This window comes from Oryctolagus cuniculus, chromosome 9 (assembly GCF_051225735.1).
Source record: "Oryctolagus cuniculus isolate XC-2025 breed Fujian yellow rabbit chromosome 9, ASM5122573v1, whole genome shotgun sequence".
Taxonomy (NCBI): Eukaryota; Metazoa; Chordata; class Mammalia; order Lagomorpha; family Leporidae; genus Oryctolagus; species Oryctolagus cuniculus.
The window spans coordinates 82,895,056-82,920,236 of record NC_142875.1 but is presented as its reverse complement, the minus strand read 5'-3'; the positions used below and the strand labels follow the sequence as shown (position 1 = coordinate 82,920,236).

The following is a 25,181-nucleotide window of genomic DNA, read 5'->3' as shown; positions in this document are numbered from 1 at the left end:
TCTTCTGGAGGGTTTGCTATTCCAGTTCCCAGAGTCACCCAGGGTGGTCACTGGGTCAGTAGGTTAACCAGCACCCTTCTCTCTCCGAGGGCCAGAAGCCCTGCAGAGGAACTGGAAACACTCAGCTTGCCGAGTTGGGGGCTGCAGAAGCTTTAATGAATGAAAGCTGTTAGCCCATTTTCACCCAAGACCCCAGTTGTTAGATATCTGTTTACTCTTCCTCCCCAAGACTTTTGGAAAAGGGAAGAAACTCTTTAACACATATAGGTGGGATAAAAAGGAGAGGCCAAGATGTAGGTCTTTTGAAAGTAAGGTGGATTTTCTAAGTAGTAAATAAACAGGACTAATCATTTCTAGTTTAAAAGCACTGAGTTCAAGGAGAATGGAGCACATAGAAGTCTCACTATTTGAACTCAGAAAGTGCTACCTCATTGACTTATCAAGTTTTAAACCCAACAGATTTGCCTTTGAAGAAACAAGCTATTACTGTCTCATGACAAATGTTTTCATTCCACCTCATTTTTTTTCTCATAAGCTGCAAAGTTTCTTTGTATTTAGATGGGTTTCTGGATACAGATTTTTGGGTGAATGTAGGGAATTCTTAAATTTTTTTTATCCAAACTGCTGTTCAGTGTTTCTTTTGTAAGCATGTCTTGAGCTAGGCCACTGAGTTTTCTTTGTTAAGCTAAAGCAGTTTCACTGACTACCTAATTAGCTTTACAGTAGTGGGAATACCAAAGGTTACCATGATACCAAGGGACAAAGAGCTCAGAAAGTCCTGACAGACCTCTTGCCTGGTTACCATTTGGGCTAGAGCCAGCCCTGACTGTGATCAACGAGTAAATCAACAGTAAATCTGCAACTTATTTAGGATTGCTTCTGTGAAGATGATCTGTGCAAATCTCAGAAGTTCCTTTGTACCAAAGTTCTACACAGGTCGCCCCTGTCTTCCTAGCCAGGTTGTTTTCTTGCCAGGAGGTGGTCAAGATCCCAGTAATCCCTGGGGGATGCCCAAGGAAACCTTGAAAAACCTTGGGAGGGTGGTTGACCAGATAGATGTGCTGGCGTCACAGTTTGTAGGGTGGGAAAATCAACTGTGTATTTCTGTAGGCTGTATTGGGTTTGAGGACAACCCCATGATACACACCTTTCTGCAGTATTTTGTTTACATGCCAATGACACTGTTCGAAATATCCATAACCAGAGCCACCAGGAGACTGAAGGACAAGTTTAAATTTTGTATCACACAGTCGGAGTGTCCTGGAGGGAAGAGACTTTATTTCTGAGTGCATGTTTTTCTGTGTCCTGCATCTGGATGTTAATCCTTACTGTGCTTAAGCAAACCCTGTCTGACTCTAATTAATGCCTTATGTTTATTTGAGGCTTTTTCCCTTGAGGAGATACAATTATTGTATTTGATATGTTCATGCACTGATAATATTGGTATCTGTCCAACTGCCCTCTTCCAAAACAAGCAGCTGTAGTTTTTACTGTGTTTTACCATCCATAAGAAAAAGACAGGATCCCGTGTCTACCTTTGCCATTAGATGCCTGTGTCCTAACTCAGAGCACCTGGGTTCCGGTCCTTGCTCTTTCTCTGACTCCAGCTTTCTGCTACTGCGGATCCTGGGAAGTAACCAGTGATGGATCAAAAAATTGGTTCTGCCATCTACATGGGAGACCTTGATTGAATTCCTAGCTCCTTTTGGCCCCAGCCCACCATTGGCCACTGGGGGCATTTGGAGAGGGAGACAGCAGATAGGAGCACTTCCTGTCTTTTTGTCTCTTAAATAGGCAAACAAACAAACAAATAAAAAACAAGAACAGGAAGGAGAAGGGAAATATTTTTATGTAATGAAACAGGTGCCAGACAGGAGTTAGGAAAAAATGACATGACTCCTGCAAGCCAGGAGCAGCACAACTTGGGAAGCAGGAGTTCACATCTTGAATTCACGGTTTCCTCACCTGTAAGCTATGAAGGGTAAGCCAGGTGGTCACAGTCTCCTTAAACTCAGCGTCGAGGCTTTGCACAGCTGCAGTGAGAGCGTAGCATTCCACACATAAGGATTTTGTGCTTACTGTGATAGTGCTTCCAAAAGGTAAGGGGTAGAGAAAGAGAACTGAGAGACTAAAACAATAAAAATAGCTTGTAATGACATAAATAAGCTGAAGGAAATTAATGTTGAATTGAAAAAGTGAGCTTTTTTGTTCTTAGCCCTTGTTCATACTCCTGTGGAACTGTGGTCTTCCTGCTTTTTACTTGTTGAATGATACAGTTATGGTGAATTAAGCCCGTGATTAATGAGTAGGTTAAAGTTATGTCTTTGCAAAAGTTAATGAAAAGAAAAGAAAGGAGGGAAGAAGGGGCTTGGGAAATAGAGAGGGAGAGGAGGAGGGAAGAAAGTATGGTTATTGAAACTACACCTATGAAATCCATGAAATCCATTCTCTTTATATTAATAATAAAAAAAGCCTGCTGGTGTATGGATAGGCAAAAAAGTGAAGGAGGACAAATGCTTTTTGAAATGAAGACAATATTTACATAAAACACAAATCTAGCCAGTGTTTTCTTTAAATTGTTCCGTGATCCAGAGGGCTTCAGCAATGAGAGCTGCATGGCCAGATTCATCTCCATACTTAAAGGCTAATAAGCTGTTTACATTTGTAATTAATTTGTAATGGGAAACTTTCTACAGTGTACATTTTTCTGTCTTAGGCCACAGAATAGACTAAGTGGAATATGACTTCTCATTGTGATTACTATTCTGGGAATAGAAGTGTCAGTCACTTCCCAGTTTGTGTCCCAGTTCTTCATTGTGGTCCACGTTTAGCTACCATATAGACCCAGATGTCGACAGAGTGTATTGCACTGTGGGCTGGTGTAGGACACAACTGTGGCCCTGAAATGTGTGAGGTGGTTGTTGTTGGATACCAGCTTGTATCACAGTCATTACCTCCATCTTGTACAGGTGGCCTGAGGCTCCAACAGCTGGGTGAAGTCCTGAGGATTTCAACAGAATTGCCTCTGGACCACTAATGACCTAATTAAAGCAATCTTTCCAATAACTGATATTAGGCTCCTTTATCTGCAAGCATTGCTCAAAACACTGTTAATCAGATCCTGGCTTATAGGCTGCTTCTCAGTGTGGCCAGCCCTTCTCTCTCATTGTGGCTCAGAGTGACTGTTAGCACTGTCTGCTCTGGGGGCAAAAAATGCCCCAACACAATGGGCAATCAGCAGCCTCCTTTGCTCTGGTCAGTAACTCGACCAGTAGTAATGCGTTAGTCTAATCTTCAGGTATTTGGCTCAAAAACTGAGTTTATCTGCCACCGTCTTTTCAAGAGCCTTTTTGCTAAAAATGGAATTAAAATGATTGCAAAAACACATCTCTAACATGTCAGGCATTACTGTAGTCTTCTATATATTCTGGATGTGTTGGCTTATGAAATAGTCATACAACAGTTGCTCCACAGACCCCAGCACCCCAAATACAGAAACACTTCCCCTGTATCTAATGGGCTCCGATTACAATTGTTGGGCCAGGCCGGGAAGGTGCAAAGAGTAATGGACAACAGCACAATACCACAGTGCCTCTCCTTATGGTGGAGCCTGGTACCCATGGGAACTGTTTGCTGCTCTGCTTAAGAAACCAAGAAACCAACCAGCAAAAATAGCAAGCACAAGTCAGAGTTTATTAGAAGCAGATTTGGGGTTATTTCATAACATCTTAGATCTAGGTCTGCTTCAACTTTGACATAAGACCAATAGACTCATTATATTAATAACAAGTTCAAGGAAATATTGATTAGAATAGGAATGCTTCTCTTTGACTTTGTTGATTTCTATTGTGCATGCATCAGTACAATACTGGAGTTCTTTCAAATTTGTTGTTTAAATCTTTCTATCATTGTTATTTGGTGTGTGTATGTGTACCTCAGCATTATCTCTATGAATTAATTTCAAATTTATTGCATCTTCCTTCTTGCTGTTTTCCATTTTTATTGATCTATTTATTTGTCCAGAGTACTGTATAAGAATCTATTCACATATATTTTATATTATAGCTGCCTTTTTCAGGTGCTAGCATTTTCTGAGAAGATTGCTATTTGCATTTATAGGATCACATAAAAGATGCAGGCTCTTATTCATGAGTAAATTTGCTGTACTTTATAATTATTAATGTCAGTGTATTTCTTTTTTAACCACAGGGTTTTATTCCTTTTGCCCAGAATGTGAATATGACCGCATGTACAGATTATGATTTTTGTATTGGTTCCAATAAGAAGTATACCATATTTAATGAGTAAAATGTTTCAATACCTATGTGTGATAATAAGAATTTAATTCCTTCCCCCCTCAAATTCTTCATAAGATCTAGAAGTATCTTGTATTTAGTCATGTGTTATATGTGTTGGTCAGTATGTGTAAGGATAAGTGTTACTGCCTTGGCTTTCATTTCTTCAAGCTTGTTTAGCATCTTCTGAGGAGTCTTCTGTGAGATATACCTGCACGTCACCAGCAGAGTCATTCCTAGCTCCAGCTGGCACACCTTGACAACTAATACCCAAATGAGCTTATAAACCATATGGTTGTGTGGGTTTTCCCAGCCTACAAAGGGCAGCTTCCCCTTTTTTGCCACCAGGTTTCTGTCAGTTTTTCCTTAACTAGGTATCTTACAAGGATGATACCCTTGGGTTGGTGTCGTGGTACAGCAGGTTAAACCTCTGTCTGCGATACCAGCATCCTATATATGAGTATTGGTTCAAGTCCTGGCTGCTATGTTTCTCATCCAGCTTTCTAGTAATGTTCCTGAGAAAACAGCAGAAGATGACCCAAGTACTTGAGACCCTGCCACCGACATGGGAGACCAGAATGGAGTTTCTGGCTTCTGGCTTTGGCCTGGCCCAGCCCTGGCCATTGCGGCCATTTGGGGGAGTGAACCAGCAGATGGGAAGATCTCTCTATCTCTCCTTCTCCCTTTGTCACTCTGCCTTTCAAATAAATAAATAAATAGCCACTTTTTAAAAAAGAAAAGAATGATATCCTTGTAAGCTTAGCATCTCAAGTGAATTCGCATTTGAACTATGACCCAAAAAAGTGAAAGAGGGCCATTCATCCTGGACATTTTTGACACAGCAGCTGCAATACGTGATGACTATTTGCACTTAGTGCTGTGAGATTCCTGGTTCAGGACAGGTGTTTGATCTGGTGGTTGAGATAGCCACGCCCCACATCCAAGTGCCTGGCTCTGCTGTTAACAGGCTGCTGTTAACGTGTGCCTTGGGAGCCAGCAGGTGATGGCTCAGGTGGCAGAGGCCATACCACCCATGTGGGAGATCCGGGTTTGGTTTCCAGTTTCTGGATGCCCCTTATTCAGCTCTGACCATTGTGCTTATTTGGGGAATGAACCAGCAAATGAGTGCATTCGCTCTCTTTTTGCCTAGTAAATCAATCAATTGATAAATAAGAACAATTTTTAAATTCTGGTTTAGACTCACTCTCATTTAGCACGTTTTTGTGTTTTCCTTTAAAACCATTTTTAGTTCAGATTCAAATTCAGGAACACTCAGAAATGGGAAGCAGTGGTTTGTTTTGATGATGTTCGTATAACACAGTGCAGCAATGTCTTATTTATGACTTGAGATTTACACCACCATCTAATTCCAAAAGAGATTTGATGTGGTACACGGAGACATTGACTTTGCTCTTATCTGAGGGCCTTACAATCTAATTTATGGTGGTTGTTTTGCCTCATACATCTGCCTTTTCTTGGCGTCTGGTGATTAATGTCTGTAAGTGTGAGAAAACTTATACCGAAGGTATAAAACATCCTCTCATCTGTGAGATCTTGGCAGGTGCTGAGAAAATTGCAAGAAGAAATCATTGGAAATTGCACACTAGGCGCAAAATTGTCAAATGGCTATTTTAATTTTAAAGAGGAGCTCCAGTGGAAAGATTACTTCTAAGAAGGCATTTCCACAGAGAGTTGTCAGTGCCTCCCACTTTGCATTCTCTGTGTTTGTGACCCCTAATTGCTGGTGTCACTTTGAGGACAGGACGTACTGTTGGCACCAAAAAGGCAGGTGACACCATTCCGTGTCTGCTTTAGGGACAAGGTGGCTTGTTTGCATATTTGTGTTGATTGCACAGTGCCACATGGAAAACTCTGTACAAAAAGAAGGCACACAGGGTAGGCATTGGTTCACAAGGCTACTTGTATGTTAATCTTGCTTTCCAATTTGGTTTCTCACCTCCCACATAGGAAAGAAACTAAGGAAGAGAAGTGGGGGGAGGGACAGGAAGCCGGAGGGAGACCAGGCTGGGAGAAGCAAGAGCTGAAGCAGACATCAGTGTTGTATTTTATTAGGTGTGCGAGGAACACACACGAGTAAGCAGTTGGCTGATGATTGCTTTTTCAATGCAATTGACTGGCTGTCTTGGCTCAGTCATTTCCTTTGACAAATTGTGAAGCAATTGAATCTGTCTTCAGTAGTCAATTCCCTTCATGTGCACCCCCACCCCCATCGTCAGTGCTGTTCTGCTTTCTCCAGATACTCTTCGAGGGACTTCTCCCCGAGCCAGGGTGGGAGGCGCAGAGTAAGAGCCCTAGAAACAAAGAGAAGTGGGCTGTGCCGGGTGTGGGGTCTGCTAGAGGCTGCTGTCCCAGGTAGAGGTTGGGGAAGCACAGCCTTCAGCTCCTTGCTGGAGGGGCAGCTGGTGCTGGGTTCCGGGGCACTGCTACAGCCTCCTTCTGTGCAGTACTGGGAAGTGTGCATTAACTGGGGATTCCCAATCAGATTCATGTACGTCATTTTCCTGGCTCCGCAGTGCCCTAAGTACATTGTGATCTCTCTGGGTAAGGCCCAGGAACCTGAATTTTTAACAATCTCCTGAAGTGATGCAGGTGGATCTTAAGGCTGACCCCCCTGGACATTCTTCTTTCTTCCTTTCCTTCTTTTGTCCCCAGCTTCCTTTATTTTTTTTTTTCCCCAGAAACCTTTTAGGAATACAAACTTCACGCATTTCATAAATACAATTTTAGGAATATAGTGATTCTTTTAATTGTATCCGCCCTCCCACCCACACTCTCACCCCTCTTCCTCCTCTCTCCCCTGTTCCTGTTCTTATTTTTTACTAAGATCTATTTTCAATTAACTTTATACACATACAGTTAACTCTATTCTAAGTAAAGAGTTCAACAAATTGTATGGAAAAAAACTGTTCCTCAACAGTTGAGACAAGGGCTGTTCAAAGTCATTGCATCTTGAAGTATTCATTTCACTTCTATACATTATCTTTTGGGTGCTCTATTAGTTATCACAGATCAGGGAGAACATATGGTATCTGCCCTTGTAGGACTGGCTTACTTCACCAAGTATGATGTTTTCCAGATTCATCCATTTTGTCGCAAATGAAAGGATTTTTTTACAGCTGTGTAGTATTCCATGGTGTACGTGTCCCATAATTTCTTTATCCAGTGTTCAGCTGACAGGCATTAGGGTTGATTCTATATCTTAGCTGTTGTAAACTGAGCTGCAGCTTTCATATGCTGATTTCATTTCCCTTGGGCAAATTCCCAGGAGTGGGTTGGTTGGGTCACGTGGTGGGTCTATGTTCTGATTTCTGAGGAATCTCCGTTCTGTCTTCCACAATGGCTGTAGCAGTTTACTTTCCCACCAACAGTGGATTAGTGTACTTTTATCCCCCACATCCTTACCAGCATTTGTTGTTTGCTGATTTCTGTATGAAAGTCATTCTAACGGGGGTGAGATGAAACCGCATTGTGGTTTTGATTTGCATTTCCCTGATGGCTAGTGGCCCTGAGCATTTTTTCATGTTGAACATTCATCTTGATTCCCTGTTACTTATCATTCCACACTAACATTCTGCTGTTTGAAGGCCACATGGTCTGTCTCAGTTTGTTCCCCCTAAAGAGGAGCCCTGGGCCGCAGGTGTCCAACAGGAACTCTCCGAGGGCCGCATCCTCATCAGCCCTGAAATCCACAGGCGTCTTCCTCAGCACACTGTGTTTTGGCAGGCGCTGTGTGCAGGTGTGGAGGGGTCACGTCTCAATCCCTGCAGAGCTGGGAGCAAGGCCGTGAGGCTCCACTGTCGGCCAGTCCAAACGCAGCCTAACATGGGTCCCTGCTGCTGGGCACCAAGCAGCACCACAGACACGTGGGAAGGGGAGAACGAGGCTCCCCACTGCTGGACCAGCAGGCACATTCCTTGGCCAGGGACCCGCATGAGACAGGCAGTAAGATGAAGAATCAGGTCAGCCTGCTGCAGGGAGAACATTCTGGATGTCATCAACATTGCCAGGCAGCTAGGGAAGGAGCGGGCTTGGTCAGATCACGCCAGGAGTCTGAAAGGACCTGCGGCAGAGGGAGTGCAGAAACTCTCACAGTGACCTGTGCTTCTGGACACCTGGAGCATTCTAGGGGCACAGGAATCATCTGCCACCCTGAGAAAGCCTGTTGACATCAAGTGCTGGAAACGTGGCCAGCTGTCTGGGAAGCGTCAGGTCCTTCTTTGACGATCTCTCCTTTCCTATGACTCACTAAAAGCAAGATGTAAACAGATCTCTGTGGGCCTCGGTTTTCTCGTCTGTACCATGTGGGCGTTGAACTTGGTCATTCCTACAGTATTTTCCAGCTCCTTGTTTCTATGGAAACAAAACAAAATAAGTAACAGGGGAAAAAAACGAAAAGACATTGTCAAACAAGATAGTTACAAGAGGAGATAGAATTTTCCAGTGTGTGTGTGGGGGGGTGTTAAAAGTTGCTAAGGGGTGGAAGGAAGGCTTGGCCACAGAGGGAATGAGTGCAGCAGATCAGATATGGGACAAGAAGGGGAAGATGCCTCCAGGGTCCAGGGCACACATTTCTGTTTGGCATCATGGGGAGCCAGGAGGAAGTGGGTGCCCTGCTTGAGAGCCTTGGAGGTCAAAGTACAAACAAACCTACTCAATGCAACCAGCGCTACGAATATCCTCCCTGTAAAATGCCTGAAACTCCTCAATCTACCTTCATAGGCCCACGATTGCTTAAGTAGTTCTGTGAAAATGGTGCCCATGTAGGAGTGGATTAAGGAATAGTCTCTTTGCTCAAACCCCCAGCAACACCGAGCATCAGCATGACAAATGGCAAGTACACTGTTGGCAGTATTTTCAAAGATCTGAGTAGTTTGAAAGAAGCTTCAACACGCATGTTCTGTCTGGCAGCCTCAAGTCCCACCTTGTCCCCTTGGTTCCCCCACATGCTTCTAGCATCTTAGCAGAGAGCTCCTTTCAGGGGGAGCCACTGCTGTGAGGCCTGCCAGGTGGGAGGGTGGTGGCTTCAGCACACAGAACCAGCTGAGATGCCGTTTTGCTGGGTCCTGTTTCCCACAGACCCAGCTGCTGAGTCAGAAATGGAGCAGCCTCCCAAGGTGGTCTGTACAACCTGTCCTTTGGGGCTTGGGCTGGAGAAAGCGGATCAGCACTGCCCGGGGCTGGGGACTTTGTAAAGAAAGGAGGTGCATTGGACAGCCCCACTGGTCTGGCACCCTGGTGGAGCCTTCTGGCAGCATCACAACATGCTGGATGGCACCCACCCATGTGAGGACAGGTCATATGGTGAGACCAGGAGAGTCAGGAGCCATGCATGCTCTTCATTTTTAACCACCTGCTTTCAGGGGAACCAGCTGGGGTCCTCTGAGAACTGCATGAACAGCACCCTATGACCTAATCAGCTCACACTAGGTCCCTCCTCTTAAAGGTCCCAACCTCAACATCACCACACTGGGAACCAAGATTCCAGCACGTGAAGCTCTAGAGGACACACTCAGACCATCTCCAAACCACAGGAAGCACCAACACTCTCTTCACACAAAGTGGTGAAAATCCTCGTCATTCTCAAGCTCACTTCTCTACAACTGACTCAGAGTGAATGCTCCTTCACTGAGAGATTTGCTCCTTTCTATGTTGGTGTTGAAGATCTTCGAACAGGTGATGCCATTGGAACACAAGGGTGTGGTCATGGAGTTGCTCAGAGCTGCAGTCCTCGTCCCAGATGTTTTCTTCCTGTCTTCTGACTGTGGTCTCTAAAATGGGTGTGAGCAGAGGGGGATGGGCCCATCGCTTCTTCTCACTGGCTTAGAATCCTTCGTCTAGAATAGTGGGGCTACAGAATTACACTTTTACAGACTGTTTACACCTTAATGTACAGAAAACGGGACACTTTTCTCTTGGAAAGCTTTGAGCAGAGATGGTTGTTAAACTATGGTGGGGAGGGCTTATGTAAACTCAGATGCACCTGTCACAGACGTTAGACTGTCTTGGAGAGGAAAAGCTAAGATCTAGAACTTACCTTCTCCCTGATGTGACCTGAAAACCAGGCAGTGAGCTTTCTACTACTGTCCACAGGCTTCTTTTCATCTTTCTATCCTGTCTGGAATAAATCTAGTCTATTTTGATGATTACATTTTTCATCCCCAAGTTTGTAGTTGACTCTTTTGAATGGCTGCTGTACTCATTTCTGCTCGTGTTTGTTTTATGGATTCTTTCTGCTATAAAGGAACTTTGCTTCATTTATCTTTTTTGAACACAGCCTACTTATTTAAAGGTTTTCCCAAAACTATTCTGTGACATTAAGTCTGGAGTAAATCTGCATGTTGATCTCTGATTTTGTGGCTGTCTCTTTTAGTGCTAGGTTTTTGTGACACATCTGTCTCTCTCAGTCAAGCAGATTTGCAGTTGCTTCCTGCAGGTGCTGTAAGCCTCTGAAATCACAGGGTTTCAGAGCATTCTTGGGCTGCCTGCTGCACTGTGCTATGGGGACAGTAGATCCCCTCCCCCTGCAGGTCACTTGGTCCACTGTCTCACACTCAGATGAAGCTCGGGGCTGCTTCCTTAGATCCTCAGCTCCCACAAAACCATAGCTCCAGAGGGACCTTTGCTGTGCTGTTTCTTCTTTGTTGTTTAGTCTCTTTTCAGCATGGGAGAGAGCCCCTCCTCAGTGTTTATCTATGAACCATCCTGTTATGCCTTCTTGCATTTCACAAACTGTGTTAGTTCTTGGTGTGTGCAGTTATTGTTCTCAGTTCATCGTGAGCAGGTGTGTATAGCAGGGGCAGGGGAGAGGGCAGAGCTCCTGATTTTTAGGTCCTTTTAATTTAATCAAAGTTTTTTTATATTCAAATGACTGTAATGTAGATAGTGCACATGTCTTCTGATCCAAAAATCAGGAGTCATGGGCTGATTGTAATCAAGCAACTAAAACATTTTAGTGTGTTTTGCTCTTTGTAAAATTGTGACAGTAATAGCATCTGCCACTCTGAGCCATTTTGAGGATTACATCATATAATCCGAGTCAAGCACTTAGCTCAGTGTCTGACACAGAGTCTTCAATGACATTAGCTACCATTATCTAAAAAAGCACTATGCCAGCTTCAGGCAGCACGCACACACACACACACACTGTAAAATAATCATAGAAAAATGGAATTAAAAGGTTATTTTGGTGCAAAAATTTTACATGAACTTTGTGTATGTATATATGTGTGTGAGTGCGTGCATGGGTGTGAGCTTGTGTGCTTGTGTGTGTGTTCATTCATACCAGGATCCTGGAAGCAAATTTCTTTTTTTTCCTTCAGAAAAACTTTTTATTGTAATTTTGTAGAAAAATAATATTTATTGTTTTGAAAGGCAGAGTTACAGAGAAGTAGAGGGAGAGAGAGACAGAGAGAGAGAGAGAGAGAGAGAGAGAGAGAGGTCTTCCATCCGCTGGTTCACTCCCCAGATGGCTGCAGTGGCCGGAGTTGTGCCAATCCAAAGCCAGGGGCCAGGAGCTTCTTCTGGGTCTCCCATGCGAGTGCAGGGGCCCAAGGATTTGGGCCATCTTCTATCGCTTTCCCAGGACATAGCAGAGAGCTGGATCAGAAGTGGAGCAGCTGAGACTCGAACCAGCACCCATATGGGATGCCGGCACTGCAGGCGGCGGCTCTACCTGCTACGTCACAGTGCCAGCCCTTTTATTGTTCTTTATTTGCTTGGTTGTTACTTCTATTATATTAGATAGCAAATAAAGGGGAGAGCATATTGACTCTTATAGTTCAATACATAGACCCACTTGTAATTAATCCATTGTGTAAATATGCTCCCTTTGAGGCAAAATGTTTTTATTAAGGATTTTTTGCTCCCTAACTTCTTGTTACTGCACTCTGGTCTAATGGGCTTCTCTGTTTCCTTTTGCCACCGCTGTCCCTGGGCATCCTCAGCCCTGCCCTGGAGGGATTTTTCTGGCAGAAGGATGTGTCCATGTTATGCCCGAGGGATGATTCTGCTCTGAAGAAGGTAAGAACTTATCATGCCGTTTCGAATGCAACCAGAGGTGGGTTTGCCAGGGCTCAGATACAGGTGACAAAGGGGGTGACAGAGGGTAGAAAAGGGAGGAAGGAAGAAAACCAAGGGAGAGGGACTTGTGGATGCCCATCCAAGAAGGCCCCCATATGTCTGAAAAGTGACTCAGTGAGAAATGTGGAGAGATTTTGTCCCATCTGTTGGACTCTGAGAATACTCCTGGTTGACATAAGCATAGCAGGGATCTTTCTGGAATGGACTACACTTGGATCCCCTGCTGAAATGGCTGAATTGGGCCCATTGTTATCAGGATAGAAACCTGGTTCAAAGTGTGATGTTCGGGGGTACCAGATGTGCTAGATCACAGTTGACAAAGCTAATTGTGAAGCCTGTAGAGAAAGCAGCACCTATCCCAACAATTCCGTGACCTACACATGGATTTTTTGGTCCAAGCAGTGTCCCAGGGATGACTTTATCCATGATTAAAGGCAACAGAAAGACAGGACAGGCTGCATATCCCATGTCTGGAATGCTTGAGGCCTGGAGGTTTCAGATTTTGGAATATTTGCATATATAAAAACAGATGTTCCACCTAACAATGTTTTGGTTAATAATGAATAGAATTTACCATGGTGGTCCCCTTCAATTATATGGCCTGATGCTTTCACAGTCAACTTAGTTTGTGTAAGCACTCTCTGTGATTTTCACAACATGGCAACATTGCAGACACATTTCCCAGAATGTATCCCTATTATTAAATGATGGGTGAGTCTTCATAATGAGATACACTGGGCATAGAATTCAAATATAAGCATGAAATTCTTTTGTGTTTCACATGTACCTTATGCACATAACCTGAAGATAATTTCATATAATATTTTAAGTATTTGTGCATGAAACAGTTTCATGGTGTGGAATTTTCCACTTGTAGAGTTAGATTGGCACTAAAACTTTTGGATTTGGAGAATTTTGGCTTTTTGGATCAGTGATGTTCAACTTGTACTTAAAACTGAGTCTTTTCTGGAAAAACCAAAGATGAGTGGAGGTAAATGCCAGGTAAATTCTAGGCAAGTCATTGAATGTGAGAAAGCTTAAGGGTTATTCTCTCCTAACCATAGAGGTCCTAGAGTGGTTGTGCTAAAGAGATTTTTTAAAGTAAATTCAGCATAAAGTTGGAATGACATTGCATCAAATAGTGGGAAACATTACTTACACATTCCTGTTTTCATAACCACAAGCAGGATGTTGACTGGTGGCTCATTTTGGTGATTATTTGGGAAAGCATTGATGTGCACATATAGCCAGGTGCCACTGGGATCATATCTAACATGTCAGGATCATTTGGGTAACACAGGGAAAAATAAAACAAAACAAAACCTTGAACACAGTCAAAGATTTGGAATGGATTTAAAGAGGAAGATGTCAGCAGCCACCTTCGTTGGTTCGTAACCCCAAAGCCACAGCACACTTTTTTTGTTTTTTTGTTTTTAATGTGCTGAAACTTGTGTAAGTGGAAACAGTGCTCCTGAGCGGCCCCTTTATTTCAGCAGAAGCCAGGCAGTGCTGAGATTCACTTTTCTTTTCTTGTTTCTGTTTGATGGTGGGAAATGCAGTTTAATGTTTCTCAGGTCTTTTTCTCAGCAACTTAAAATAATTATTGAATTGTATTTGAGACACTGAAATCTTTTCATACTTAGGTTCGGTTTAATAATTGGATTCCGGGACCATCTAGCCTGCACATTCCACTATCTTTACAATAATATCTCTGTCATAAGACATTATGCAGAAAATATATTTATGCCTAAAATGTAAGTACAACTAGTATGAGTTGTTCAGCAAAACTATTAATTCAACAGTGTGTGTTATAATATTCTCAGCTAAAACATTTTGCTTCCCTACAATAATATGTACTTGATGTTGTAAGCTTATTTTCTAGCTTTAAAATTTAACATTTTTAACATTTGTATATATTATAATATATACATATAGACTATTTTTTCTTGAAAACAGAAATATTCATATCACAAAGTGAGGGATTCATGTTAATGATTATAACATGGGGAAAGAAGGACATATTGCCATTGTACGTGGCATGATTGTGAAGCAATATTTATAGCAATATACCAAATGATATGACATCTATACAGTTTTTATACTCTCTGTATAGTTACTTCCACACAAGAGAAAATGTGATATTTTTCAATATTCCTCTTAGGTGTGGTGTGGGGTAGATGGGAGGTTTAACAACTCTGGGTTTTACTGAATGACCAACTTGAGTAGTTTTTGAGTACACTCAACCTCCGAGCATCAGGCTCTTCCCAAGACTGCCCCAGGTGTGCAGTGGTTTCCTTGTTCCCCAAATACTGAAGTGGGGAGTTTATTATTGGTCATTGTGTTGGGATCTGGAAAAAATTTCATTTCCTCCAAAACCTGTCTTTTTCACCACACTACAAATCCGAAAATCTAGAAGGTGGTTGATTGCTTTCTAAGTGTTGAGTGGGTGACACCTCCTTGCCTGGGTAGATCTGGGTTCTTCTTGATAGCGGGTGGCCCAGGCTCACTGGGGGTAGGGGTGGGGTGGTGGTCTGGGCAGTTCATGTGTTCAGTGTTATGTTTCTCTGCAGCAGTCTTTAAGTAATTTAAGACTCGCTCAAAATGAAGCATGGCCATTTCACGTAGTCTGAAATGATGGAGGGAAACTGGAGAATCATTGAAGTTCATGTTTAGAGAAATGGACCTGAGGTCAAGAAATTCCTGGCTTTTCCAAACCCAAACCCAAATGCCAACCCAAACCCAAACCCCAACCCAAACCCAACCTGAGAACAACATTGAGACACTTTTGGCCAAAACCAGGCCAAGAACACCCATATCTGGCATGGCTTAGATTTTGCTGTCAAATTCAGTCTGTTTTTTCCATATTACCTCAAATGCTGATGCAATGTCAATGTTGAACCAAATTTTTAAATAGGATGTCAAAGGCTTCCTGTGGGAAAGAAAATAATTTTCTACTTAATACCATGTGGTTCAAATTACAAAATTCATTGAATGAGGATTTGTTTACTTTTCACTATCCAAGTGCCATGATCCACTCAAAACTGCAATTTGCTTTCTTAATTTCCTCAGTCTTCCCCTCACAGCTCCATTTTACATCCACTGTTCTTGTTCCTAGTTTTTCAGTGATTCCCTAAATTCTTACTGTCTGTCAGTTTTTGAATATTAGGACGTTTTGATAGTCACTTTCTCCTTGGTTTGTTGGATTCTTCGTTCCTTGTCTTGTCCCTGTGTTGAATGCTCCATGCCCTTCTTTCATAATATATCATTGGGATCTATTGCGTTTTAATATTTTCCAACTCTTTTTGAGACACTGTTTGCTATCTCATGTTTTCAGAATGCTATTTTTACCAGTTCTCAAGTATTGCCAAAGTGAATCAATTAACATTTTCTCTAGACTTCATCTTGGAAATAAAAAGATAAACAAATTTCTCCATGCTTAAAAAAAATGGAACAGAAGATCATCCTCATGTTCATCTTGTCAGTTCAGATTTGGGAGTTGAAATAATGTCTGTTGAGGAAACTTATGGACCAAAGAAGACTATTAAGAAAAAACCTCAAGAGAGACTTTTATAATGAGAACAATCTTGGATAGGCAGATTATTAGAGAAATATTTCTTTACTGACTTAGACTAAATGAAAACCCTGACTTCAAGTAATATTGTCTTGTCTCAATGGGTGAAAGTGGAAGATTCTTGAATGCATTTGAACAAGCATGCATTTTTATGCTCCTATGTGAACATCTCGTGTCTGCTTGCAAATGTCATTGAACATAATTATTAAAATGTATGTTGAAAGAATGGAGATCACATTTCATGAAGATCCCACATGTTCCTCTGTGATAAGATCTCCCTTGCTTTTGTATCCTTGGAAAATCCTCTGCCTTAGAGCAATTAACCAAGCCATATATAGCAACTAACCCAAGAATAAATGCTGAAATGAAATAAAAATACTGCAAAGTAACAACATTAATGAGACTATGAAACATGGTATGCTATTTTTTTCTCTAGAGTATTCTCATTTTAATAACAGGAGTTCCAAATCAATTTCTTTTTCCACTGAGAGTACCTGGAACCTATGAAGTTAGATACTGGAAATGGGGATGATCTTTTTCAAAAGTTATGTTTTGTATTATCTATTCAAAGAGACTCAACAGAGTCAGATACTATGGTGAAATTCTTATTTTTAAGGTTTATTTATTTATTTGAAAGTCAGAGTTACAGAGGGAGAAGGAGGCAGAGAGAGATAGAGAGCAAGAGGTCTTCCATCTGCCGGTTCACTCCCCAAATGGCAGCAATGGCTAGAGCTGAGCCGATCCAAAGCCAGGAGCCAGGAGCTTCTTTCAGGTCTCCCACACGGGTGCAGGGGCCCACGGACTTGGGCCATCTTCCACTGCTCTCTCAGGTGACAGCAGAGAGTTGGATCAAAGTGGAGCAGCCGAGACTTGAACCAGTGCCCATATGGAATGCCAGCACTACAGACAGTGGCTTTACCCACTATGCCACAGCACAGGCCCCTGTGGTGAAATTCTTCCAGTTATTTTGGAGATATTTTGTTTGCTTTCTTGTAAGACTAGTACCATTTCATCTGTCTAAATACAATACTTCCTGGAAAAAATGGGCTTAGAGATATTTCCATAATTAAAAACACCTATAGGTATTTGAAAATCCTTAGTACATATTATATCCCCCATCCCAGTTTTTTTTTTTTATTTCATTTTAAAAAAATATTAAATCCTCCTTTAAGATGAATTTTTAAAGTAATTAAGGGGCTGACATTGTGGCGCAGCAGGTTAAGCTGCCACCTGCTGCCATTGGCCTCCCATATCAGAGCATGGGTTCAAGTCCCAGCTGCTCCACTTCTGATCCAGCTCTTTGCTAATGTGCCTGGGAAGGCAGCAGAGGTTGGCCCAAATGCCTGAACCCCTGATACTCGTGTGGGAGACCTGGATGGTGTTCCTGGCTCCTGGCTTTGGCCTGGCCCAGCCCTGGCCATTGGGGAGCTATGGGGAGTAAACTAGTGGATGGAAAGACTCTCCTCTCCTCCGTTACTCTGCTTTTCAAATAAATAAATCTAAAAAAAATAATTAAGACATGGATTCTCTTTGTGACAAATTCATACATTATGGATTAAAGTTGTGTCTGTTAACCTTCCACTTCCAGCTCTCACCCTTTCTAGAGCTAACAGCTGTTACCAGATAGAATTTCATATCTTTTACTTCTCCTGTGCATTTCCATCCACATCTAAGTTTGTATTTGCAGCCACATAGTCATTTGATCCATTGGACCCTCTAAGCATAATGGCTAATGCCCACACATGTTTTCACTGCCTATTAGATATTTAAATCCTAAACCTTTTTATTGCCTCTAAAGTAAGGAAAGAAAGCTATACATTAAAAAATAATGCTTAAAACTCTACTAAATTTAATAATTTTAAATTTAGTATTCATAAACAAGTCATTCTATTTGCAAATAATGGGTGGGTTAGATTTTTTTCTTATTTCTCAAAGTAAATAACTTATTTGTAATCAAATCTTTTCAAAAACAGAAGTACAACAAGCACTCCTAACTTTTACAACAAAAATTTATGAAAGAGGTCCTAAATTAGGTGGATTAGTGCCTTCAAAATATAAGATTGTATAGAGTCTACAACCTTTCAAAATAGCTCTAGGGAAATATACAATACACTTTTGTATAAGTGTTTTTTTAATTTAGTTGCTCAAATGTCTTACAGATTTTCAATGTGAGTGGATACATATATACCTCCTTGCTTTATAACTGAGTGTTAATATTTCATAATATTATTGAGAAGTATGGGGACTACTGGTATAGTTATCAGTGGGAATTAGTGGTGTATCAGTCATTTTCATCACTATAATTAAATACTTGAGGCTTAACTTTACAAATAAACCTATTTTTATTTTGGCTTCTGGTTCTGGAGGCTCACAGTCAAAGATTGGACAGACCCCATTGGTTGTTCTCCAGTGATGGTACTCTTGCTGTCAGAGTCCCAAGGTGGTAAATGGTCTCTATGGTGAGAGACATGGCCTCCCTCTCCTTACAAAGCAATCCGGATACAATCATGGATGCTCCGCCCAAATGACTTAATCCAACTGCTTTCCAAAGGTTGCACCTTTTATTATCCAAAGGCTTCTTCCCTTTTATTATCATTAACATGATATTTTGGATTTTAAAGATTTGCATGAACTCAGGGGCCAAATCATATTTAGACCACAGCAAGTGAATCATTGGTATTTAATGCTTATTGAGCAGAAGCCAAAACTGAGGACTATTTAGTTTACAAATAAAAGCTTTGAAAAATGAAGCAGGTATCATAGCACACAACAGAAATCCTGGGGGAAAGTGAAATGGAATATTAAGTCACTCAGTCACACACTTACACTATCAGTTCATCTTGCTGAGATTCTAATACATGCTTTCCATTATTCTAGGCATTGGGCATATAGTGATGTAGAGGTGGCTCCCATCTTCATGGAATTTATATTCTAGTGAGAGGACAGACACTATGCACTAATGCATAATGGATATTGTTATCATTAAAAATTTTAAAAAAAATTTAAAAGGCAGAGAGACACACACAGACAGATGAGAGAGATCGCAGATTGGCTGTTTCACTCCCCATGTGCCTGGTAAGACCAGGAGCCAGGAACTCGATCCAGGTCATCTATGTGGATAGTGGAAGTCATCACCTGTTGCCTCTGTGCGTAAGCTGGAAGGTGGAATCTGGAGCAGAGCCAGGACTCCGATCCAGGTACTCCAATAGTCAATGCATGCAGGTTTCCCACTGGTGTCGTCACTGCTGCACCAAATGCTCATCCCCGTGAAGGTTATTATTACAGGAAAACAGAGGATGCACTGATCCATTTTAGAAGATTATTTATTTATTTAATTTATTTGAAAGGCAGAGAGAGAGATAGAGAGAGAGAGAGAGAGAGAGAGAGATTCCATCTGTTGATTCAAACCCCAAATGCCTAAAGCAGGCCAAGCCAGGAGTCCATAACTCAATTTGGATCTCCTGTGTGGGTCACAAGTGAAAAAATGTTAAAATGGACTTGGGGGCTTAGAAGGATTTTGCCCTCCAACGTGGAGGTGTGAGTCTGTATTGGGTAAAATACAGCATCACACACTGAGGGACTAGCCCAGTGCAAGTCTTAGAAGCAAGAGGAAGTGTGGCCAAATACTTCAGAGGGTAACCAGGAAAAAATAGAAGCAGGAGAGATGGGCAGACATCAGAGGCTGAAGCTTTGAAATCCAGAGGCTTGTTTTTACTTCAAAAACTAGTGCGAACTCATTGCAGTGTTTTGAAGGAGGCCGTGGAGTGATCAACTTTGCCTCTTAGGGAGCAACTGGGGTGGTTGTGTGGTGGATACACTGGCGAAGAGCCAGCCTGGAGTCAGGGACATCAGAGTGGGGGTTGTTGTAATAAGTTAGACGAAAAGAGGGCCGGCGCCGCGGCTCACTAGGCTAATCCTCCGCCTTGCGGCGCCGGCACACCGGGTTCTAGTCCCGGTTGGGGTGCCGGATTCTGTCCCAGTTGCCCCTCTTCCAGGCCAGCTCTCTGCTGTGGCCAGGGAGTGCAGTGGAGGATGGCCCAAGTGCTTGGGCCCTGCACCCCATGGGAGACCAGGATAAGTACCTGGCTCCTGCCATCGGATCAGCGTGGTGCGCTGGCCACAGCGCGCCAGCCGCAGTGGCCACTGGAGGATGAACCAAAGGCAAAGGAAGACCTTTCTCTCTGTCTCTCTCTCTCACTGTCCACTCTGCCTGTCAAAAAAATAAATAAATAAATAAATAAGTTAGACGAAAAGAGAAAACCTGGGCTAGGGTGATGGAGAGAAACTCACTGATTCAAGAGACAATAAAGAGGCAGAGTGGAAGACTGGTTATGGAGAATGAGAGATGCCTGAATCTAGCCCTGTTGGTTAAGGTTGTCATCTATTTCACAGTAGGTATACGTTAGAGAATAGTATAGGAACCCAGACCTTTGTATTTAAGTAAGAATAGTAAAGAACATGTGCTTTTATTTCATGGACATTTGATCATTTTCAATAATTTTTGTCACTTATTTTATTTATTAATTTTTAAATATTTATTTATTTGAAAGGCAGAATAACAGAGAGGCAGAGGTCGAGAGAAAGAGAGGTGTTCCATCCACTGGCTCACTGTCCAGATGGCCACAATGGCCAGAGCTGAGCTGATCCAAACCCAGGAGCCAGGAGCTTCTTATGGGTCTCTACACAGGTGCAGGGGCCCAAGGACTTGGACCATCTACCACTGCTTTCCCAGGCCATAGCAGAGAGCTGGATTGGAAATGGAGCAGCCAGGACTCAAACTGGTGCTCATATGGGATGCACTGCAGGCAGTGGCTTTACCCATAAGACCATAGTGCCGGACCCGAAAATGTTTTAATGTAGGAATCTAAATCAAGGATTCTGAGATATTTTGTAAAGGTATAGAACAATTATTTTTAAGTTTAAGATCTATTAAGGAGTGAGCATTTTATGTACTCACTAAAAGGTTATGAGGCCTTAAAGTTAGCTGTTCTGTGTATATTTTCAGAAAAATCAATGTTTTAATTTATATTTTATTATGAATGGGACATACGGTTTTAACAAAGTTTTGAAAATAATGATGTTTTCATGAAAACTAAAAATTCCCATAAGCAGTTTCTGAATTCTGTACGATTTTAGTGTGAAGTTATGGTAAATTTTTGGCTTTTGTTTATAAAAAGATAGTCCAACAGAGTGTTACAAACAAAGGGAAATCTTTAAGCCTCAAGACAAAACAATTAAGGAGAGAACCAACAATGTTGTCCATAACAGTCACAGAAGCCTACAACTGACCAGATTCAGCCTCTATGTGGTTACTTTTCTGTCCTGTAACATCTAGAGTAGAAGTTTCATGAATCTTTGTTTTTTCATTACAACTTCTGAAATTTTAGTTAATTCTCTTTGTCAGGAACCTGTGTTTATAAATATTTGTTAAAGCTGTTTTGGATTGTAAATGGTTGTAGTCTGGAACCAGGGCTGTGGATGACAAAAGACTTAAAATCACCCTAATGAAAATTTGAATAACAGTTCAGTGATTAACAAGGAGGCTTAATTATATCTATAACTATATTTAATTTTGTAAGAAAGTACTATAGTGTTTGATAATAGCTTCCCCTACCCCTGCCACCCAGGTGATTATGGGAGCCTTCAGATAATAGTGACTTAGAGCCAAGCCCTTATGTAACAAAGTTGTGGGTAGCTAGTCAAGCAGTTGGGCCTGTTGCTTATGAGGAAATTGGTTGCCACTGAAGCATTACAGATATGTCATTTATCATTTTAAATTAAAAAATTTATATAGCTAGATTTGAATTTCTCACTTCATAATTGTGAAATCCTTCTTAAATATATTTTTAATTTTTGAAAATTTATTTGAAAGGCAGAGTTAGAAAGGGGCAGACACACACACAGACATACATGCACACAGAGACAGAGAGAGAGAGGGTGGGAGCTTAATCTTCCATCTCCTGGTTCACTCCCTAAATGGCTACAACAACCAGGTCAGGGCAGGCCAAACGCAAGAGCCAGGAACTCCATCTGGGTCTCCACATGGGTGGCAGGGGCCTACACATGTGGGCCATCTTCTGCTTTCTTCCCTAGTTATTAGCAGGGAGCTGGATCAGAAGTGGAGGCGTCAGGACTCAAAAACAGTGCTCATTGGGATCCTAGTGTCATGGGTGGCAGCTTAACCTGGTAAGCTACAATGACGGCCCCAATAGTTCAGTTCTTTGAACAAAATTCTGTGTTAAGGGAGTTTATCACTATGTGGGTAAGTTACATATTTTGACATCACATATGTAAAGTTACCTGATTCCATTATAGTCCTCTGAGTTTGAAAGGGCAAAAGAGAGATCTAGTCCAAGAAACGTTTGGTGACCTGCATAGCATGATGTGGAATCAGGGCATCTGGCTTGTGTTTGGAGAATCCTTTCTAGCTCAGTGCTCTTGTGTCTCCGGTTACCTACAAAGCTACGTGAGTGTCGGTGATGTCAACGGCCAGACAGAGCGGCTAGGAGGGCATCCGAGAGCACTCAGGTCAGCAGAGAGAAACCAGGATGCTGAAAGTGCACGTTGGTCATTCATCGAAAGACACCAAATAGGATCATAGAAACCTCGATGTGTCTGAAATGGTCACGTTTCACTCTGAGATGCTGTGTACCCAAACTGCTTGATCTCAAGAAAGGGCAAGAATCAGCGAGAGAGGAGTCTCTGTGCACACAGTGCCTTGGCCCAGAGCAGGATCTCACAGGTAGGGGAGCAGGAGACGTCAGCACACTGGACCAGCCAGTCAAATAGGAACATGGTCAACTTCTAAACTCCCTTCTGGGGAAGGCTGCTTCTGACAGCCAGCTTTCTCCATTCCACACTGGGCCAACGAGAGACCTTGCCGATGAATGTCCTTCTGGGGCAATGTGTGACGAATCAGGCAGTTTGACAAAATTCGGTTTTTACAAAACAGTTCTATCCACATAGTTGGGTGTGTGTGGGGGCTGGTTGAGGGAGGAGAGATGATTGAATATTTTTGGTCATTTTGATTTTTTTAGAGGTAAGAAATGCAGGTAAGATATTTGACTGAATTTCTTCTCTTTAGAACAGACTGACTCTAGCACAAGAAATAGGTGATATACTACATGTTCTGAACAAAATAATTTTTGTGAAAAAGTCCTTTTTCATATACATGCTTCTTAGTATTACTTACAAAAATTTCTAATTATATACTACTCTTTCTTTTTAAAATATTCATTGATTTGAGAGAGAGAGATTTCCCATCTGATGGTTCACTCCCCAGATATCCACAATGACTAAGGTTGGGCCAGGCCCAAACCAGGAACCAGGAGCCCAGTGGGGGTTTCCCACAAGGAAGACAGGGGCCCAAGTACTTGTACTATCACCTGCTGCCTCCCAGCGGGCACATTAAAGGGAAGCTGGCGTTGGGAGCAGAACTGCAAGTGTGCCAAGTGATATCTTAAATGCTATGCTGAACAACCACCACTACACACTGCCATCTTAAGAATTATCTCAAACATGCAGGCAAAATAGGACATGGAAGTTTGAGGGAAGGAACTTCCTTCTGCTTGCCTCCCCCTTCCTGTTGTCCTGGGAAGATGCTTCAGATAAGCTTGGTGGTAATTTTGATTAGAGAGCATTTCACGGTCAATTTAGAGTACATGAGCAAATTTGCTTTTTGGATTTTAAAAATACCAAACCAATTATACAGGCTTTTAAAGCTGCCAGTACACGTATCTGCCAGCAGCACACATGTGCATTTTCTCTCCTTCACCCTGGTAGGTCCTGGATTAAAATATAGGGTTCCGCCCATTTGGCTCTGAGGTGATTTAGCATTTGGTGCTACACAGCAAAGGGGGCCCCATGTTGCACAGGAAAGATGGGGAGACTGTGTTCAGTTAATTCACACAGAGCTTCTAGAAGTGTTCCTTTGAGCCTGGTCATGAGCTTCCCACAGCAAGATTTGTTTTCAAAATAAATTAATTTTCACCATTTTAATATTGGGCTATTTTATATTAAAGTCTAGATGCCCAGCCTCGAGAAAAATCGTAAGACCTGGTTACATTGGATTTCCATTCCTGCCAGGTAATATTGAATATATTTGGGTAAGGCCTGTGCTCTTTGCTTTGCCCATAGTCCTCCTCATTCTGGGTTGCCTCCCTGGGTATTCTTTATTAACAGTGGTACTCGTACAATTGTGTTGCAATTCTCACACCCAGCCTGCCTCTTCTCTTTTATGTTCCCTGCTTATATCTATCGGCATTTAAATTTGTGAACCTTGTTGTAGTGTTTCTAATTTTAAAACCATGATTTGTCTTTAACTGATCCACTTTTACCTACAAAGCATTAAGTCTGCGTCCTATAGACTTTGCATTTGAGTTTGAAAGGAAGGCATGATTATTCATTCATTCATTCAGTGCTTCTTGAGTACCTGCCTTGTTTGAAGCATTGTGCCAGACGCTGGGGTACAATGATACTTAGAACAATCCCGGGGCCGGTGCTGTGGCGCAGTGGGTTAAAGCCCTGGTTTGAAGTGCCAGCATCCCATATGGGTGCTGGTTCAAGTTCTGGCTGCTCCGCTTTCAATCCAGCTCTCTGCTATGGCCTGAGGAAGCAGTAGAAGATGGCCCAAGTCCTTGGGCCCCTGCACCTATGTGGGAGACCCAGAAAAAACTCCTGGCTCCTGGCTTCGGATCAGCACAGCTCTGGCCATTGCGGCCATCTGGGGAGTGAACCAGCAGATGGAAGACCTCTCTCTTTGTCTTGACCTCTCTCTGTAACTCTTTCTTTCAAATAAATAAAATAAATATTAAAAAAAAATCTCAGACCTGCCTTCATGATTTTACAGTCTGGTGTGGTACAGAAATAATATCATCATCATCATCATCATCATCATTTATACTAATGTTATAACTAAGGACCAATGCAAGCATAACAATAGTGAAATTTGCCATGACAGAAACAGATATTTGGTATAACAGTTAAGATGCTCATGGGTACCTTGATGCTCATGGGTATCTTAGTCTGATTTTGACTGCTGGCTCTGGCTCCTGACTCCATCTGAGTGCTGATGTAGACCCTGGGAAGTAGTAGTGATGGCTCAAGTCATCAGGTTCCTGCCTCCAATGTGGGAGACCTAGACCAAGTTCCCAGCTCCCAACTTTGGTCCTCTGGCTAGTGTGGGCCTCTGGGGGAATGAATCAGAGAATGGAAGT

At 42.2% G+C, this 25,181-nt stretch overlaps 1 long non-coding RNA gene across 4 annotated transcripts; it reads left to right on the top strand.

Annotated features, from left to right (window-relative positions):
- Positions 1-1,580: 1,580 nt before the first annotated feature.
- On the top strand, positions 1,581-24,743 carry LOC149124639 (uncharacterized). 4 transcript variants are annotated; one of them, XR_016213347.1, is made up of 5 exons: positions 1,581-2,099; positions 9,760-9,989; positions 12,260-12,335; positions 23,988-24,051; positions 24,558-24,743. It is a non-coding gene; the product is annotated as an uncharacterized LOC149124639 (long non-coding RNA). The 4 variants fall into 4 exon arrangements; XR_016213344.1 differs by lacking the exons at positions 23,988-24,051; positions 24,558-24,743 and adding exons at positions 14,039-14,149; positions 15,790-16,203 and having other exon boundaries at positions 1,591-2,099; XR_016213345.1 differs by lacking the exons at positions 9,760-9,989; positions 23,988-24,051; positions 24,558-24,743 and adding exons at positions 14,039-14,149; positions 15,790-16,203 and having other exon boundaries at positions 1,585-2,099.
- Positions 24,744-25,181: the final 438 nt, after the last annotated feature.